A 20911-nucleotide genomic window follows, 5' to 3' on the forward strand; every position below is an offset into this window, starting at 1 on the left:
CTCACTTTGCTGCCATGGTCCTGGGCTAACAGTGAGTAGTTAACACCTTGTGTTCTTTCTTGGAATTTCAAATGGACAGGAGATTCTCCCCTTCTTATGTTCATCAGTACCTGGGGTTGTAGAGCAGAGAGTGCTACACAATTCTTAAATCCAGATCCTTTCTGGATAGGTGGTGTTACACTTTCATTATTCTATGACACTATGGATTATAAGAGGAACCACTGATTAAAAAGCAGCATTTTTACGCAGCCATCAAAAAAAAAAAAATGAAATCTTGCCATTTGCAACGATGTGGATAGAACTAGAGGGTATTATGCTAAGCGAAATAAGTTAATCAGAGAAAGACAATTATCGTATGATCTCACTCATATGTGGAATTTAAGAAACAAGACAGGATCAAATGGGAAGAGAGGAAAAAATGAGACAAGACAAAACCAGAGAGGGAGACAAACCATAAGAGACTCTTAATCTCAGGAAACAAACTGAGGGTTGCTGGAGGGGAGCGGGGATGTGGAGATGGGGTGGCTGGGTGATGGACATTAGGGAGAGTATGTGTTGTAATGAGCACTGGGTGTTATATAAGACTGATGAATCACAGACCTGTACCCCTGAAACCAATAATACATTATATGTTAATTAATTGAACTCAAATTTTAAAAATGAAAAAATAAAAATAAAAAGCAGCATTTTTGTTGGGGGGGCAGAGAAAACACTAGATTAAATGTGTATTTCAATTTTAAGACACATCTGAATTTCAAAATTGTTGTAACATCAATAAACAGGTCTTCGAATGTTGCTTTCATCTGAAAAATCTCCTGGGTAGGAAAGGTAGTGCCCACCCACACAAGAAATGAAATACAGGTTCATTTCAGTATCTATCACTCTGTACCGGATCACAGCCAACTCTGGAGGGCAAGTACAGTTGACCCTTGAACAACACAGGTTTGAACTACATGGGCCAACATATACATGAATTTTTTTTCAATATATTATTAGAAAATGTTTTGGAGATTTGTGACAACTTGAAAAACTCACAAGTGGGTATCCTAGAAATACCAAAAAAAAATAAATAAATAAGAAAAAGGTATGATTGTAAGAATACAGTATATAGTACATACAACATACAAAATATGTGTTAATCAGCTGTTTACGTTATCGGTAAGGCTTTTGGTCAACAGTAGGCTATTAGTAGTTAAGTTTTGGGGGAGACAAAAGATAGAAGGGGGTTTTTTCAAATGTGTGGGGGAGAGGGGTGGGCCCCCCAACCCCAGTGTTATTCAAGGGCCAACTGCATTTTAAATGTCACCACCCAGAGGAGCCCCCATGCCAGCCACCCTGCAGAAAAACAAAGAAAGGAAGAAAGGAAGGAAAGACCATGATGGAAACTAAGAATAACCTGATCTTCTTTTAATGGAGTTGTGCAGTGCTAACAGATAGCTATTCATTTGCTAATGACCACGGCAGTTGACTAAAGACTGGCTTCCAACTCCTGTCTGCAGCTTACTAAGTGCTAACCATGAAGCTAGAAATAAGTACACCCCACCCCACCCCTGCTACAAGGACAGGCTCAGGGATGTGCATAAAAAGGGAGAGGGTTTTATTATAAAACCAAAATATCTCTTCAGACTGAAACTGTAGAAAAAATGTCTTGGCGTTAGTTCGGGGTGAAAGGCAAAACCTAGAGGGTACACACAAATGAAATTTTTTAAAAAAGGACTGAGAAGCTGTTAGTCAGGAAACGAGGAATCTGGGTTGTTCCAGGAGGGAAGAGAGAGAGTAGGGAGGGGTCCATAAATGGTGGAGGGCTGTATGGAATGTGATGTAACCCTGCCCAGGACCCCCAAATCTTAAAAAAAAAAAAAAATCTAGATGCTGTGTAGGTGGTTTTTTGGTGGAAATCTGAGAAGAAGTTGAATTATCCTTGTCAAGAAGGCAGAAATCCAATGCAGCTGAGAGGCAGCCACAAGAGTGTGAGCCCCTGAGACACACTGAGATCACCCAGATTTGGGATTTCTGCTGGTCAAGATTTAGTGTGGGGATGGTTCAAGTTCATTTTATTGAGTCTTGAGAGTCAGGGAATCACTGTCTGACCTATGGGCAATATATGTCATGGACTTTTGCAAATTCTCATTGCCCTTGACTCTACACTTTAAGCCACGCTGACCTGGGTGTTGACAAAACACCCAACAGCACCAAGAAAGCACAGAACTGCACAACGGACATTAATTGATAGATATGTCTAGGACCTTCCTCACTGCTTCCATTCTGTTCCAGGTCCTTCTGTCTGCTGACCTTCAGTTTGATCCCTAGTTTCAAAGCTGCTCTGTCCCTTAGACTTGGGGTGGTATTTTCCTTAACTCAGGCTCCAACAGTCCCTAACCAACTCAAATTCAACCCTCTGATTCATTCTCTTAAATACCTAGTATAACTTAACCACCTTACTTAAGGGAAACCTAACTCCCACGACCCACATGAAGTAAAGAAGGGAGTTGTGACCCTATAAAATGCTATTCCTATAAGTCACAGCAAAGATTCTCACAGTGGCCCTAGGACCACCTACCTCATAATCCCTTGGTTGGTGAGACTCATTAAAATGCAGGTTCGTGACCTCCTAAATAAGAATCTCTGAGTATGGAGCCCAAGAATCTCAACTATTAACGGGCTCCCAAGTTAAGTCTTATATCCACTAAAGTTTGAGAACCAGGCAAATGTAATATTTGAGAACTAATATAACATAACATAATATAATAATATTTGAGAAGTGAATAAATGTAACATACTCTAGTGTTGACACTTTCACGGTTAGGTACTGGATGTTCTTGACCAACTATAAACTCTGATCAAATAGATTCCAGTTATACTATGCTATCATTAAAAACAATAAGGCAGGGGCGCCTGGGTGGCTCAGTCATTAGGCGTCTGCCTTCGGCTCAGGTCATGATCCCAGGGTCCTGGGATCGAGCCCCACATCGGGCTCCCTGCTCAGCCGGAAGCCTGCTTCTCCCTCTCCCGCTCCCCCTGCTGGTGTTCCCTCTCTTGCTGGGTCCCTCTCTGTCAAATAAATTTAAAAATCTTAAAAAAAAAAAAGGGGGGGACGCCTGGGTGCCTCAGTCAGTTAAGCGTCTGCCTTTGGCTCAGGTCATGATCCCAGGGTCCTGGGATCAAGCCCCGCATCGGGCTCCTCGAGCAAGGAGCCTGTTTCTCTCTCTGCCTGCCGCTCCCCGCTTGTGCTTGCTCTCTCTCTGACAAATAAATAAATAAAATCTTTAAAAAAAGAAAAACAATAAGGCAGAAGACTATTTAATGACATGAAAAAGTATTTACAACGTTTAGTTATGTTACAATAATCAAGTCTCATTCCACTCTTGAGTAAAATACAAATGTTTATAACAGAACACGGGGCGCCTGGGTGGCTCAGCTGGTTAAGTGTCCGACACTTGATTTCGGCTCAGGTCATGATCTCAGGGTCATGGGATTGAGCCCCGTGTTGTCTCCGCGCTCAGCACGGAGTCTGCTTGTCCCTCTCCCTCTGCCGCTCCCCCTGCTCATGCTCTCTCTCTCAAATAAATAAACAAACAAACAAATAAAATCTTAAAAAAGAAAAGAACGTAAGTCAGGAAGCGTGTACACTGAAAAATTAACCAGGATGATAGAACTGTATACATTTTCTTATTCTCTTTCTTTCCTTTTTTTTTGCCTATCTGTAATTCCTTTTTTGCAACATGTAGGCAAATACATGTGTATAATGTGATGTGTGAGAAAGCAGAGACTGTTGTGTTTCCTGCTGAACCTTCACACCTTGAAGAGTGTCTGGCACAGGAAAGCTTGCAATAAGCATATGTTAAGTAAATAAATATTAAAGTAAAATTAACTTTTTATTTTTTTTTAAGATTTTATTTATTTATTTGAGAAAGAGAGAGAGAGAGCACAAGCAGGGGGAGCAGTAGAGGGAGAGGGAGAAGCAGGCTCCCAGCTGAGCAGGAAGCCTGATGTGGGACTCAATCCCAGGACCCTGGGATCATGACCTGAGCCGAAGGCAGACGCTTAACCATCTGAGCCACCCAGGTGCCCGAAATTAACTTTTTAAAAATATACTCCTCAAATGACCTAACTTAACCTTCCTTGAAAACAGATATGATTCCTAACACCAGTTTACCGTGGTATAAGTAAGTGGCTTTGGCTGAAGGTGCTTGCTTTGCTGTGTGCTGGGTGAGCCTGCAAATTTAGACTTCAGCAGTGATACTGCTTATATGTTTATAGTTGAGTCTTCAAATTAACACATATTCAGTGTATGTGGGAACACGAACAGCATTTAACATTTATCATTTCATCCAACATCTGTAAAGCCCCTTACTATAGGAAAGTGTGAGAGTAGTTACTCTAAAGGACATCAACTGCAACGTGACAGGTGAGCGGTCCTTGGTAACCGACAGGAGGACGGAATCCAAGGAGGCCCAGCTGTAATACTGAGTGACAGAGCAGTGAACAGAGTGGCCCTGACATTATGGCCCAAAGAGGGAAGGAGGAGGCCTTATTCCTAGCACTTAGCACCTAAGAGGGCTCAGTAAATGTATGTTGAATTTCCCAGGTGCAGTGAGACACAAATCATGGCTGGAATAGGGATAAGCCCACTCCCGTCAGAAAGAAACCAAGCAGAGCCGTGAGAGGAACAAAGCGCAGTGCTGGGTGACAAGACCGAGCTGCATGAACATCTCTGAGGCCATGGACGGAGACAGCTAGGGAGCACTGGGGGAAGACGAGGGAGGGAGGGGCCAGGACGGCCTGTGTTAGAACGTGCGGGAGGCTTCCTCGGCCAGGGGCAGCGTACGCGTGAGCACGGCCTCAGGGATTGCCCACTGCGCACAGATCAGAGCAGCGCCCTCACAGGCTGTGACAGGAGGCGGACAGCAGCGCCTGTCCTGGGAAGCCTGGGAAGGCTTCGGGGCCAACTCCATTTCTGCCCCTTTTTGGCTTTGTGAGATTTTTGAAAACTCTTTGAGCCTTAGTTTCTTCACCTTTATCAAGGGGCTTTTAACACTTAACCTCACAGGTTTATTGTGAGGATTAGAGAAAATACACATTATATGAGCCCAGAGCAGGCCGCCCTGAAATGCACCACAACGACATGCTGATATCTTGAACTGGAGCTGCTTGGGAAACAGCCAGTGCAGGGACACTCAGACCATCCTCTGACCCCCGAGAGCAGGAAACACATCTCCCGCACGAAAGGTACCCTCCCTGTACACATCCTTCTCACCAGAGATAGGAACTTTAAAGTTGAAAAAGCTGTAGAAATAAACACCTTGTTAGTTTTTTACCGATCTACCTCAGCCCAAATTCTGCTTAGAATTCTTTACTAATTAAAGCTTCCAAACATCTGTTTTCCTTAGCCTTTATTGTCTCTTCGTCTAACAGGTATAAAAACTGCCTGCGTTGGTCATTTCTTTGGGTCCCAATTTCATTATTGAGCCTCCATGTGCACATAATAAAACTTTGGGTTTTTTTCTCCTGTTAATTGTCTCATGTCAATTTAGTTCCCAGTCCAACTGGAAGAATTCTCCCTCCCCTACAATATAAAATATTGATCCAGGGTGGGGATTTTCCCGGCACACAGTAAATGCAGAATAAATAGCTGCTAACACCATGGGGAGGGGTGTGGATTCCAGGTGGATTCGAACCAATGCTTGAAGGCCCACGAATCCCATGGCTATGTGACATCTGTGGGGGCAGCCTGCTAAAAACACAGTATGTGGGAAGGTCTTGACTTTCTCTGTTCTTCCAATCTCTCATGATGAAGAAAATGCTGCAGAGATGGAAGACAGAAGAAGTCACTGATGCTATGAAAGCAATGGAAATGTGGAGGGAAAGCAACAATATCATCCTGGGTTTTATGAAAGCCAAGAAGTGAGAGACAAAAAAACTAAAATTCAGGAAGGCAGATGTTTAAAAGTTCACAGGAAAGACAGAATTAGCTCCATGTAATGCTTAAAAAACTCACTGAGGTACTATTAATATATGAATGCATTATTTGGTGACAGCCCACTAGATGCTCTCTTCAGCAATGCTTATAAAAATATGTATTCCTATGAAATCATAACATTTTGTCAAAGAAGTTTTCCATTAATTTCTGCATATTCCTATCTTCAAATTACCAAACTATTAAAATGCCTTAGCACAGAGAATGGACATTTTTCTCACTGGCCTAATAAAATCTTCAAAGAGAGAGAGAAAAGAGGCAGAGAAGCATATTTGAAGGGGAGGATGCTGAGTTCGGCTTTGGCCATATTTAATTTGAAGGGGCTGTGGGGTATCCAGTAGAAATGGCCAGCAGGCTGCCGGAGTGTGGCCTATGCACATGAAGATTTGGAGGTCAACTTGTATATATGGAGGTGCTAAATAAAACTACGCACCAGAATGAGGTCCCCTGGGCAGAAATGCACAATGAGAAGAGAGGGAGCTGAGGACAGAATCTGCCTGGAGAACACCGGCACTTGAGGGGAAAGCACAGGAGGGGACCCAGGAGGAGAATCAGGAGCAAGAGGTAGAGAGGTACCCGGGGAGACAGGCGTGTGAGCAATCTCGGAAGCCAGGAGGCGGATAACGGATCCACTGTGCCCCACAGCTTACTCAGGCAGCCAGATGAAACAAGCACGGAAACAGGCCCCTGGGATCTGCCCAACAAGGCCTTTTCCAACTTACTTTAGGTAGCATGATAATAGCAAAGCCAAATTTCAGAAGCTTGAGGAAATAGCCAAGGAAGAGCAGACATTGCACAAAACTACTCAAGTACTGAATGTATAGGAAAGAAAATGGAGAAGTAGGAGAGTATGAAGTTGGTGTCTGTCAGCTTCAAAACTACTCTTCGGTGCACACTCTGCCATGCCAGGGACTCCACAAACCACATTTCCACTTGCCACTGAATCCCCAGGAGCTCTGCCAGTGGGGGCCCCACCGGGGTGAGGGGAACTGCAGAGAGGAGGGGCCTGCTCCCCATGGCTCCTGGTGCCCCCACTGCACGCCAGCCTGCTCCTTCCCCCAGCAGGACCATTTCCCTGCAAAGGCACGCTGTCTGTCCCAACTGAGCAGCCCTTCATGGCTTGGATTTTGTTCCCCCAAGGCAGCTGAATCCAGTGTGCAGTTTCTCCATCCTTGTGGCAGCACCTCAGAGATGGTGTGCCACAAGAAGCGTCCCTTCGTCCTTTCACAGAGGCTTCGGTCCCAGAGCCCCTCTGCCCAACTGACGACTCCCACCGCCTCCCTCGGCTCCCCGCCTCCTGAAATCGCTGCCACCGTGTGCCTTTTCAGGGACCAAGCAAACAAGTCCCTCTGTTAAACTCTTTCTGTTAAAATCACAGGTGTGTTTTTGTCCCCTGCCTGATACAGAGGAGAAAAAGGAGCCCTGGGAGAGAGGGATCAAAAAACAGGGGAGAGAGGAGAAAACCATGGCCAAAGCCAGAAAGAATACAGAAGAGGCAGGATAAGGGCTGGAGGGGCCCCCAGGTTCCTGGGACAGGAGGAAAAGAGGTGAGGATGGGTGTGGAGAAAGGTCTGTTTGGGGCTGGTGGAGACTGGGGGAGGTTGTACCCAAGGGCCTTGCATTTCCCCCAGGAATTAGAAGAAAAGTCCCCTGCGGAGGTGGGAGGATGACAGATGGGAAGAGCTCCTGAGGGGCATGAGGAAACTAGCTCACCAAAGACAAGTAAAGGGATTGATGAGTGTTACGCACCGGGCTGACGTGGAAAAACAAAAACCCATGGCTGCATGACCTTCCCCCGGGGCCGGCCCCAGCTAACGGGTGGCAGCAAGGGCAGAGGGAGCACCTGGTTAGATAGACAAGGACTGCAGGGAAATGAGAATGTCTGACTGATTGCTCAGGTGGGTGGTGGAGTCCAGGCTGGGAGGTCAGGAAAAGTGGCATAAAGGGAGCTGACAGATGGAGAAATGTGGGGACCAGGGACTGCCTGAGGCTGAAAGCAGAGATAAAGAGGTGAGGCACAGGTCAGCGCTCACAGAAGCACTGACAGTAAGGGAAGAGGATCATGTCGGCTCTGAGCTAAAGCCACCGCCACAGTAGAGACAGTGTCACTTTACCTCTTCACACATGCTTGAGTGCTTCCCTAACAAAGCCTCCAGAAGCTGGGAGGAAAAGGGGAAATAATGATGTTAGATAAACACTGGTGTTGGTTGTAAGCTTTAAAAGAAACATAGGTTTCGGGCGCCTGGGTGGCTCAGTTGGTTGGGCGACTGCCTTCGGCTCAGGTCGTGATCCTGGAGTCCCGGGATCGAGTCCCGCATCAGGCTCCCTGCTCAGCAGGGAGTCTGCTTCTCCCTCTGACCCTCCCCCCTCTCATGCTCTCTCTATCTCATTCTCTCTCTCAAATAAATAAATAAAATCTAAAAAAATAAAAAAAATAAAAGAAACATAGGTTTTACATGTTGGGTTTCCCTCTTGAGTAGTTCTATCTATTTGCAAAGATTTATATTTCATACCTTTATTCTTAGAGTTCTTCTATAGAACAAAGAAAAGACTTACAAAAAAACAAAAATAAAATAAAACTCAAAAACAAAAAAAAAAAAACAAAATAAAACTCATTCTGTCTTTAATTACCATATGGGTCCATTGGACCCTTTTACAAAACAAAGCTATATTTTGAGGTCTTGGTGATCACGTTTTTCTATATCTTGAAACATTTCAAGATATAAAAAATGGGGCGCCTGGGTGGCTCAGTTGGTGAAGTGTCTGCCTTCGGCTCAGGTCATGATCTCAGGGTCCTGGGATCGAGTGCCACATCGGGCTCCTTGCTCATTGGGGAGCCTGCTTCTCCTTCTGCCTGCCACTCTGCCTACTTGTGCTCTCTCTCTCTGTCTCAAATAAATAAATAAAATCTTTTAAAAAAATGTTTTGTAATTATGGAACAAATAAATGACACACAAGCAAACATTTGTGTGTATGTTTTCAAGTCCAGGAAAATATGGAATAAAAATTTGAGTTTGCCATATCTAAGTTCTTATTATAATGTATAATAAAGTTATTTTTACTATTCCCTTTTTTTTTTTTAAAGATTTTTATTTATTTGACAGAGAGAGAGCACAAGCGGGGGAGCTGCAGAGGGAGATGCACCTGACCAGATGCTTAACTGACTGAGGCACCCAGGCACCCCTATTGTTACTATTTCTTTATTCTTACTTCTATAAATTATAAAATGATAAGGTAGATAGATAGCTAGATAAAAGGGGTACATTGGAGCAGGTAGTAAATGGTGACGATTATTTTCCTGGCACACTGAGAGTTTAAGTGCCTCCTATGACTCCCGGAATCTGACAAGTTCTTCGTTAGTTGAGAAACCTGAAATGATTGAGGTGTGTCTGCCCCACCCTCCCACCACCAGCTCTGGGAACCAGGCTACTGCGCCCCACAGTTGAAGCCATAGGGCTGCCACCCTCTGGGGCTGTGGGCAACATAGGTGGGTGGAGGAATGAGGAACCACCACAGCACCTCTCTCTGGCAGCTTCTGGGGCAGAGCTTCCTGGCATTTTTAGAGTCCCCAAAGACCTGTGACAACAGGTGGTGCTCCTATCTCTGAATCGGAGTCCTGGCTGCTCAGGTGTCCCAGGTCAGGAAATCAAGTCCAGCACTAAGGGACCCACCCACAGCCCTCCAGCAAGAGAAAGCAAGCCACGTCTCAAACATCTCAGGATCCTGAGTCACTTCCTGGGGAGACTCCCGGCCCCTACGCTGCTCCAGGCTCCGAGCCGGGCAGGAGCAAACGTCATTGTTTCCACTCACACCACCAAAACCACAAGTTTCCTGTCCACGGGGCTATCTATTCCTGCCCAGCCTGGCTTGGAGGGGCGGGACAGAGCAGGAAGAGACAGACCCACAGACAGGGGTTCCTTCCTACTCCTGATATGTGAGACCGGAACAGGAGGCCCAGGCGGCACTCAGCCTACCCATGCCCAGCACCCCTCATCCCACACACACCCACTTTGTTGAATAGGCACAGGGTGGGTGCTAAGTAAACATTTACTGAATACGTATCTCCCCATCCCCATACCATTATCCTCTTTAACTTGCTTTTTTTGTTTGTTTTGTTTTAACTTTGCCACTCAAACTGCCTTAGAGTTAGAAGAACTTTGCTTTCCTCTCTTCTCTAAACAGCACCCACCAAACCACAAGGAGAGGCCACACTCTGGACAATAACTGGGAAATCACAGACCGTTGGCGGGTGTTGACGGAGAAACAGGTATTTCCTGTTCACGGGCTGGCTGGTTTGCTTTGGCTCCTGCTCAAGGGTGACTAAGCAACAGAGGGGGATTTTGCCAGGTACAGAGAGACTCCAAGTGGAGCCGGGGCTGGACTGGGAAATGAGGAGAGGGCAACTGGAGACGCCAGCGGAACCAAAGCGGCATACGGGAGGCAGTGGACTCCGGAAATACCTCACCTCTCGGCCGAAACACAAGAATATACCACAGCACTGAACTCTTTTGTGTTCATTTGGTGTTAAACGTCTCAGAGGACTTGCTGACTCACAGACCTAAGAAGTGACTTGTTTTCTTTATCAAAACTTACCAACCCTTGAGGGGCAATTTTGGAATATCTATCAAAATGTTAAAGTTTATATGCTGGAAACCACGGATTCTACTACCCAGAGTGTCTCCTAGATATGCCTATATGTGTACAGGAGTTCTGAATACTTCATGGAGAAAAAATGAAACTAAGTGTCTCTCAATAAAAGCTCACTATTTGACTTTTGATGTTGTATCTGTTTTATAAAATACTATAAGGGTGCCTGAGTGGCTCAGTCAGCTGAGCATCCAACTCCTGATTTCAACTCAGGTCATGATCTCAGGGTCCTGGGATCGAGTCCCACGTCGGGCTCCACACTCAGCAGAGTCTGCTTCTCCCTCTCTCTCTCCCCCTCACCCTGCTCGCCTGGGCGTGTGCATGTGCTCTCTCGCGCTCTCTCTCAAATAAGTAAATAAATTTTTTAAAAAATTTTTTTAAAGAATACTATGTAGTCATCAAGAAGAATATGGTGGAAATATATGCCCTGATATGAAAAGATGTCCAAAATAGATCAATTAAGTGAAAACAAAGCAAGTGGTAAATAAGTGCATACAGGGTGACTCCATATATGTAAATCAAATAAAGCAACTAGAGAGAACCCCTCAAAAAACTGATTACAGAGGGTAGTGGGTCTAGGGGGGATGAGAATCTTTCGCTTTTCAATTTAAACCCTTCTGTACTGTTTGAATTTTTTTCACAATAAGACTGTATTTCTTTTTTAATACTAATGGTTATTTTATTTTTTTTAAGATTTTATTTGACAGAAAGAGACACAGCAAGAGAGGGAACACAAGCAGGGGGAGTGGGAGAGGGAGAAACAGGCTACCTATGGAGCCGGGAGCCCGATGTGGGGCTCGATCCCAGGACCCTGGGATCATGACCTGAGCCGAAGGCAGATGCTTAACAACTGAGCCACCCAGGCGCCCCACTAATGGTTAGTTTAAAGAGACAATATTAAAATGCACATGTATAGGCATATATACAAAATGTCTAAAGGAAAGTCTTTATTATAAAGTAATGAAGCACGTGATCTCACAGGTATGACTGTGGACAAGAACAGAAAGGTTGAAATTCACTATCACAGGAGAAAAATCTAAGATACACAGTCCTAATATTCACTCACTCCTTCATTCAAACATTCATTCATTTACACACTGAAGGCCAAACCTGCTGCAATAAAGCCAAGAGACTGAGTTGGAAGTCTGCCTCTGCTTCTCACCAAGTCCTGCAACCCCCTCTGGGCTTCAGCTTCTTTATCTCTAATGGAATCAACTCCAAATTTCCAGCCCAAATAAAATTGTCCATTCACCCAAAAAATCATTGTTGAGTGTCTCAGTGGCCAGAAAAATAGACGTCTTGAAATAATAAAAACCCAGAGTGAACAAAGCCACAGCAATGTCTGGTCTTGTAATTCAGGAAGCAACCAAAGTCACCTCCACACTGGATCAGTGGAGGGGAGAGGGTACGAAGGTTCTCTCCTCTGGAATCTGTACCTTGTTCTCTTCCTGCCAAAGGCTTGGATGTTTCACAGAAGCCCAACTGTTTACAAGGTTGGGGGGCAGAGGATGCACAGAGAAAGGAAAATCAATTCCAGGAGCCAGCCCCTTCAGCAGATACTCTGCAAAATGTAGTCCACAGAATAAACCTATGTTTCAGCATGAATTCAAGATCACCTGGAACACATGCCACAAGAAAAGTGCAGATAAAGGGCTGTAGTAGATCAATAAAGAGACAGATCCTTTCTAGTTGGAAGAGATAAGCAAAAGTGCAGATAAAGGGCTGTGGTAGATCAATAAAGAGACAGATCCTTTTTAGTTGGAAGAGATAAGCAAAAGCTTCATAGAGAAGGTTCTTTTTGAGCTGGGGCTTCATATAGGTAGAATTTGGACATGAGGAGATGGGGAAAACATTCTAGATGAAAGGAAGGAATCACAAGAATGAAAATCAATAAGGGGGAAATCTCCTAAAGGGGTTGGAAGGTATTCAAAACATGACCTAACACTGAACCAATCAGAATAGTGGCCCGGCTGGAGCGAGTCCTGGAGACCCTCACCACACCACGCATTAACCCTTAAGCTACTTGATTATGGGAACTGCATGGCCCAGCAGAGCGACTGGGGTGGCTGGGCTTCAGATGGACAACACTCAGAGGTTCAGACAAGAAGGGAGGCAGAGAAGAATTTCAGTATTTGAACAACCAATGCGGCCTACCAGTGAGAACCAGCTGGAAGATCAACTCTGCCTACAGGCACAGTGAAAAGTTCCACTTGACTTGAGTTTGCAGTGAATGAGGGGAAATAATGAAAAAACAGCTGGGATTAGACCATAAAGGATCTTGAATTCCAAAATGAAGAATTTAGGGCGCCTGGGTGGCTCAGATGGTTGGGCGTCTGCCTTCGGCTCAGTTCATGAGCCTACGGTCCTGGGATCAAGCCCCACATCAGGCTCCCTGCTCAGCGGGGGACCTGCTTCTCCCTCTCCCACTCCCCCTGCTTGTGTTCCCTCTCTCGCTGTGTCTCTCTCTGTCAAATAAATGAATAAAAATTTTTAAAAAATGAATAATTTAGACAAAAAAATTAAGCACTACAGACTCACTGAAAATATTTTGATGACACATTTAGAGCTAAGAGATTGGACGTGGACCTGATATGATGCAGCCTCCTCAGAGCAGAAATTTTAACATATATGTGACAATTTTTCTGTGGGTCATTGTGAAAGAGAAAATTTCTCAACTCTTCTTAATAACAGTTGAAGATCTAGAAACAACTATGTGGAGTTGTTTAATGGTTTCCAACCAGGAGCATGAAAGATGTCTAGAAGAACATGAAGAAAACATAGACATATGCAGACAATGGAGGAAAGCAAACAGCTAACCCCTCCAGCTTGTACAGGGTCCCCAGGGCTGCTTAAGACACCCTCACAATAGTACCAGTGAGGGAATCAATGAGGGCCAGCAACTGGGACAGAGGTAACAGAAGTGAAGAGGGAAGGGCTGGGAGGGCAAACGATAATGACACCCACCATCTGCAAAGTAGAGTTTATAAAGCACACTTTGATTTAACCTGCACAGCGTTATTGCCAGCAGCAATTAACATTCGTATAACACCTCACCCATTTAAAGAGCTCTTTTATATTTATTATCTCCTTAATTATTATCCCCATTTTACACATGAGAAAACTGAAGCTCAGAAATAGAAAACAGCTTATCTAGCAATAGACGGGGCTGGAACTCAAACTTGGGCCTTTACATTCCCTGTCTAGTGTTTCCATTTACAGCACACTGGCCTCAGAGATTGTGGGCTCATTCCTCCATACTGCAAATGTGGCCTCAGTGCTCGGGGGCAAGAGCTGTAGATTATGAGAGAATCCTACGGACCTCCCCTTACAGTTCTTATCATCAAGAGGTAAACCTTCTGGCCCAGGACTTAAATGGAAAGAGACTTACCCTGGAGGCTGAGTGAATATCCTTTGATGTATATGGCACAGTTTTTAAAAAGATCCCATTCCTTTTTTATTAATCAAATTAAATTTGGGAATCCTTGAAGGTAAGAATCATGACTTTTTTATCTTTGTATCCTCAGACCCTACATAGGATCTGGTACTCAATAAATACTCATTGAATAACTTAATGAATATAAATTTAAGACTCTTAAGAGAAATATCTTGAGATCCTCCCCCCAGGGAAAAAAACAAAACAAAACACAAAGAGTCAAACAATTCTTGGAGCAACAAGTTATTTAACATTAAGTCATGAAGGTTAAATCACACAGAATTAAAACAGATACAGCCCCTACTCTGAAATTGTACCACTCATTCAATTCCACAAACATTAATGCCCACACCCATGCTTGGATTTTCCAGCATTTGTAAGGGCTCTACCTACAAACATTAAACTCACTGGAATTATTATATCAATAACTTCTCACATCCCCAGCTCTCTCCTTCCCACTTTTCTGCTTCTCCTTTGATTTCATGGAGACTTGGTGCCCACCCACCTTCTGTGTCCTTGCTTCTTCCTTTTCTGTCCTGTACTCAATGCCCAATGAAGTAGATTGCTTTCCCACCAACACCCTCAACTCCTTCACTGTCTTATCCTTTCGTTACATCTATCCTATGAAACCCTAACCCTAAATCTACTCCACAAACCTCTTTCTTGGATCCAGTGACTAAATTTCTAAGCATACCTGAAGAAATACAGCCACACAATCACACAAACATGTAGATTAGCATCACGGGGAATTATAGCTTCCTAAGTGTTTACAGCACTCAGTCAGTCATTCTGGGTCAGCTCCCCTCTCCATGTCGCTCTGAGACCTCTGGCTACTGCCACAGATGTCCTCACCCCCTGGTTCATGATGTCGACAGTGACATCAGGGAGGCTGCTCCTCCACAACCCTCTCAAATCTATGGACTATCTATGACCTTATTCCTGATTTTCTCCTTCCTTCCACCCACAGCTCCTAGGATACCTCCTTTCAATCCTGTCCATTTGCCTTCTCACTCTGAGAACTCCTCCATGACCTGTGATCCTATTCATGCTGTCCCTGGATATTGTTGTGTGTGTTTTTTTAAGATTTTATTTTTAAGTAATCTCTACACCCAACGTGGGGCTTGAACTTACAACCCCAAGATCAAGAGTCGCATATTCCACTGAGTGAGCCAGCCAGGCGCCCCTCCCTGGATGTTTTTAGACCCCCCCCCCCCCCGCTTGAGCTAGCCCTCTCTGGCTGCCGCTCCGCTTCTCCTTGTTCATAGCAAGTCCTCTCAAATGAGCAATCCACACTCTGCCTCCACTCCTTGCCTCTCATTCGCCCCTCAATCCACAGTCATTTGCCTTTGTCCCCACCACTGCACTAAAACTGCTCTGGCAAAGGTCTCCTTGGATACGAATGCCACATCCAGGGAATGCATCTCAGCCTTCATCCCACTCTGTCTCTCTGAAGGCCTTCACCTTGTCCACCACTCCCTCCATCTTGGAGGTCTCTCTTCCATGGACTTCATGACACCAGAGAAGGCTTTCGATCTCCTCCTGCCTCCTTGATCATTTCTCTCTCTCCTTCCTCCTTGTTTTTTGAAGATTGGTTTATCCACAAAAGCTAGGTTGAGACCATCCGAACAAGACTTCACTTGCCTTATTAGCCACTGTCGCCCCAGTGCTTAGGCCAGCTCTACACCCAGGGAAGACCCTCCTGGTACAACTGAGTGTTGGGCCTGCTGGAGTGAGCAGGGCACTGGTTCTGTCCTCAAGTAGCTTGCAGTCTCGTGAGCAAGACAAAGAAGTAAACAGAAAAGGACAGTAGAGTGTGGTAAAAATCACCATACAAGGAGCTATGGGGGAACATTCGATGGATACAGCACATTCTTAATTTCTCCAGCTTCAAACTGTGACAACACATGTGAACCAGGGAACCTCAGGAGAGACTCAGTGCCCAAGGTTTTTACTGGAGGCACACCCTGTCTGGCATATACCAAAATGCCAAACTCCCAGAAGGAAAGAGGTGTTTGGCATAAACCACATTGTTTGTACAGTTTAGGCACAGTGAGCCACAGTAAGGGAATGGAGGGAAACCTCCCAAAATCTAAGTTCCCAGAGGCTAGACCAGGGCCACTGCTAACCTTGCAAGCAGGCCTTTCTAAGTACAGTGGTCTTGGGCCAGATATGTTAGATGTCTAGCCCCATCTTAGAGAATGAGGAATACTTAGAGAAGATAATTTCTAAGTTTTAAGAAGGATGATGTTAGGTACTTTACTATGTTCTTCCCTCCCCCACAAAATTTGTTGAAGCCCTAAACCCTAATGTGACTCTATCTGGAGATAGAGTCTTTAGGAGGTAAATATGGTTAAATGATTAGGTGATTAAAGGTCATAAGAGTGGGACCCTAATTCAGTAGGACTGTGGCTTTATAAGAAGAAGAGTGAGATCTCTCCCTCTCTCTCCACCGCATGAAGACACAGCAAGAAAGCGGCCGTCTGCAAGCCAGGAAGAGAACGCACACTCTGAACTAAATTGGCTAGTACTTTCATCTTGGACTTCCAGCCTCCAGAACTGTGAGAAAATAGATGTCTGTTTTTTAACCCACTCAGTGTGTGGTGTTTGGTTATGGCAGCCTGAGGAGACAAAGACAGATGAGTAGGAAAATGAGAAAGATGACTGCAGACACACCACCTAGAGTTGCAAAAGCCCTGAGGTGAGAGAGATTTGAAGAGCTATAAGCAGGGGCGCCTGGGTGGCTCAGTCAGTTAAGCATCTGACTCTTGATTTTGGCTCAGGTCATGATCTCAGGGTCCTGGGGTGGAGCCCTGCGTCGGGCTCTCTGCTCAGCCAGGAGTTTGATTGAGGATTCTCTCTCTCCCTCTCCCTCTGCCCCTCCCTCCGTGCTTGCATGCTCTCCCTCTCTCTCTCAGATAAATACATATTAAAAACAAAAACAAAAAACAGCTCTAAGAAAATGTGACTGTTCTCAGTCCTATTGTCTCCTACAGTGATTTCATCCCTCTTCCAAAGCCCCCACATCCATGCAGGGGCCGAATCCAATTGCTTCTGCCTTCTCAGCACTGGGTAATTCCCTCTCCCCGACTTCATGGCCACCTTGCTTTGGTCATTGCAGCAATATTCGATTATGTTCAGTGCCTCTAGTCTCTCTCCTCTCTAGTACACTTTCTATACTTCCCAAAAGGTGAAGTGCATCATGCCACTCTCCTGCATAAGACTCTTCAGTGGTTCTCGATAGATAGCCCTCAGGATACAATCCAAATTTTCAAGCATAGCCCTTAATGCTCTGAACCTTATCTCTCCAGGCTCATCTCCTGCAGCCTCTGCCTCACATTTACCATCACCCCACACCCAAAGTACAGGCCTACAGAACCGCCCACAAGTCCTAAGAACACGTGTGTGCTTCAGCCCTCCTTACTTCTGCACAAGCCATCATGCGAGGCTTCCTCTGAAGACAGTGCTCTGAGTTCTAAGCATTTTACAGGAATTATGCCTTAATCTTCATGACAACCTCAATACTACTATTCTCTCCACTTGGAAATGAGGAAACTGAGCCACACAGCAGAGAAATGTCTCGCTGGAGCTCATAGAGACAATGTGTTGCAGCACTGGGTTTGAACCCCATGCTCTAGTTCAAGTCTGTCATTGGAAAGACCGCCACACTGCCGGACTTCACCTAGCCTCACCACCGCGTCATCCGCCTAGTGGATTCTCATGCATCCTTCGATAGCCAGCTCAGGCAGCACTTCCTCCATGATGCTTTCCCTGCTCCCGCAGCATTTCCTTCCCAGTGTTGTCACCATACCTTAGTCACACCTGGTTATTATGTCTATCACACTCTATGGTGTCCATTTAAGAATCTACCCAATGCTGCACAGAGTTCAGGTAGCACATAAGGATTAGCCTACACTATAGAAGTCCCCACATTTATTTTCTGAATTGCCCTTTTACTCCTCTGTACCTCATTTTAGTCTATTGCTATTGGTTTACCAGTCCTCCTCACTCATCCTCAGCTCCTTGCCTGCTTTAGCCCTTTAGTTTGATGCACTGTTTACCCACTTTGCCAAATCTACCTTTGCCCGCCATCTATCCTGAACTCTCCCCCCATTGATGAAAACCTAGTAATGAACCCATTTCAGCACAAGCCTGGGCAGTTACCAACACTGGCAGCCCTAACTGGAAGGAGCTGATGCCCCAGCCTGGTTCTAGACAATTCATACTTATTTGGTTTAGCTCTTTTCTTTGGTTTCACTCAAGCTACCTCATGGGGCAGACGAGTTACTGAAACAATAAATATCTTACAGGAAATCAGGAAAACTGAACAACCAGGTTCGGGAAGAACAAGAACACTAGTGAAGTTGGACCACAGGCTCTCACTCTTAGTGCTTCACTGTTTATACAACTCAGCTAATGTCCAAGTAGCTACGTCTTTTATTTCTAGTTAGTGATTCATTTATTTTCCCCTCTATTCTACGCACTGTCCAAACGTCATAGCTTCTATTTATTCATAGTGTCCACTTCTTTGTAATTCTGATTTGCCATGACCTCATGGGTCTCTCTACACAAATGTTCAGCATCAGCTCTTCTGAATGTCTAATTCTCTATGTGTTTCTAACTTCAATTTCCCAAAGACAAGAAGATGAATGGCCCCAGTTCATCTTTCTATGTCATGTCATGAAACATCCACTACTGTCCATTCTATGGATTGGTAGTCCTTGAGTCCAGAGCTAACCTCAATCCAATCAACTGTGACAGTTGGCACAGGGTCAAATCATGCAAAAAGTCACCAACTGGGTTGACCCTACAGAAGAGGCTGTATGTGAGGTATTTTCCCTGAAAGAGGATTATGTTATCAAAGGTTCCATGATTCACGAATGGAATCATATAGACTAATGATTCTTTAATATTTTTTAATCCTAGATTTTTCTGAGAATCAGATGAAAACCATAGATCTTTCCCCAGAAAGAAAATCTCTTATGCAGACAATTTCATATATAACTTTAGGGTATTTGTGGACCCTAGAAGCCATCCATGGAACACCCCCCAAGCCACCAAGGGTAAAGTCTATCCACAGACCACCTCAAAGGCAGGCACTATATCATTCATATTCATATTTGTATCTCTTGTGCCTAGCACTGGTCTTGGCACATAGTAGGTTTCCAAAAATATTTGTTAAATGAATAAATTGAAGAATTCATTCATTCATTTGGTAAAAGAAGTTTTTCCAATCCAGATAGAGGCTAAGAAGTTTTTATTTTATATAAAAGGCATGGAGGAGTCATTTTGTTTCATTCTTTTGTTGTGGTTTGTTTTTTAAGTAGGCAATTGATCAGAGCTGTACGGCAGGAAAATGTTTTTAAAAAGATTTTCTTTATTTATTTGACAAAGAGAGCACAAGTAGGGGGGAGCAACAGGCAAAGGGAGAGGGAGGAGCAGGCTCCCCGCTGAGCAGAGGGAGCACGATGTGGGACTCGATCCCAGGACCCCAGGATCACGACCAGAGCAGAAGGCAAAGGCTTAACTGACTGAGCCACCCAGGTGCCCCAGAAAATGTGTTTTTCACAGTCAAAAGAATAGACTAGAGGTGCAAGAGACCAGTTAGGAAACTGAAGGGAAGAGGGAATGAAAACCTAAACTAAGAGCACTGGAGGTGGGAATAGAAAATATGGGGCAGATCCAAGAGAGTATAAAAATAAAAACTGATAGGGGCGCCTGGGTGGCTCAGTCGGTTAAGCGTCTGCCTTCGGCTCAGGTCATGATCCCCGGGTCCTGGGAACAAGTCCCGCAGGGAGCCTGCTTCTCCCGCTCCCGCTTCCCTTGCTTGTGTTCTCTCTCTCTCTCTCTCTCTCTCTCTCTCACTGTCTCTGTCAAATAAATAAATAAAATCTTAAAAAAAAAAAAAGTGAAAGCAGTTGGCACTTGAAAAGATTTGGGGGTAAGAAAGGGATTTACAGTCAAAACCTGACTCCAAAGCTCTCAAGCCAGGAGAATGGCGGAATGGCAGTACCATTAGCAGAGAAGGGGAAGATGGGAGAGAAACAGGTTATTTCTTTAATTATTGAGTCTGGGGCTCCGGTGGGGCTTTCAAGTGGATTCAAGAAAATGCACGTCTGAGTAGCTGAGGGGAGACACACATCTGCTCAGAAGTGACCAGCGGATGCGAGGAAGCAATTTACACGATGCCCTGCGGGCCGTTATCTTTCATTCATGTCTACTCCAGTTTCTGAAGCCGTCTCAAAGCCATCATTTCCCTGGACAGTTATAACAGTCTTACGAAACAGGAAATGCAACATCACTACTTTTAACAGATAAGGAAATGGAGCTCCGAGGAGAGAGGGGATTTGCCAAAAGCATTGCAATAAAGTGACAGGCCCACTATTAGAACCCGGAGCTTCTGCCAGCTGCACACAGATAAACGCCCTACTCACACCGGTCAGCTTTTAATTGCAGTGGTTTGGGGTTTTGTGGGTTTAACTGTCTCGGGTTAGGGAGAAGTTTGAGACAATGGTGCTCCATTTGATTGGCACAAATCACCACTGTTTACTCTATTAGCCAACTTTAGTGTGAAGGAATAGACAGCCCGGCTTCTACGGAACTTGTACAATTAAGGCTCACACTCCGCATTGCACGTTTTTAAAAGGATCCTTTTGCCTCTCTAACCTGAATGAGCAGAGTGAGCTCGTACACGGAAAAGAGCCACGGACATGGGCACACCACGCCCAAGACCACTATGCAAAACCTTTAAATCAGAAAAGTCCTTTAAATCTTCAAGGCCCACAGGACAGGAAGAGACAGAGGGTCCCGGGTGAGCGGCGCGTTGGGCAACGCGGGCGGGGAGGACAAGTCGGGAG

The 20911-nt window shown here is 44.9% G+C and overlaps 1 long non-coding RNA gene across 2 annotated transcripts in view; it reads right to left on the reverse strand.

Annotated features, from left to right (window-relative positions):
• The window catches only part of LOC118552378 (uncharacterized), a 604572-nt gene that overhangs the window by 469286 nt on the left and 114375 nt on the right, over window positions 1-20911 (reverse strand). The gene's annotated exons all lie outside the window — the stretch shown is intronic.

Source organism: Halichoerus grypus, chromosome 5 (assembly GCF_964656455.1).
Source record: "Halichoerus grypus chromosome 5, mHalGry1.hap1.1, whole genome shotgun sequence".
Classification (NCBI taxonomy): Eukaryota; Metazoa; Chordata; class Mammalia; order Carnivora; family Phocidae; genus Halichoerus; species Halichoerus grypus.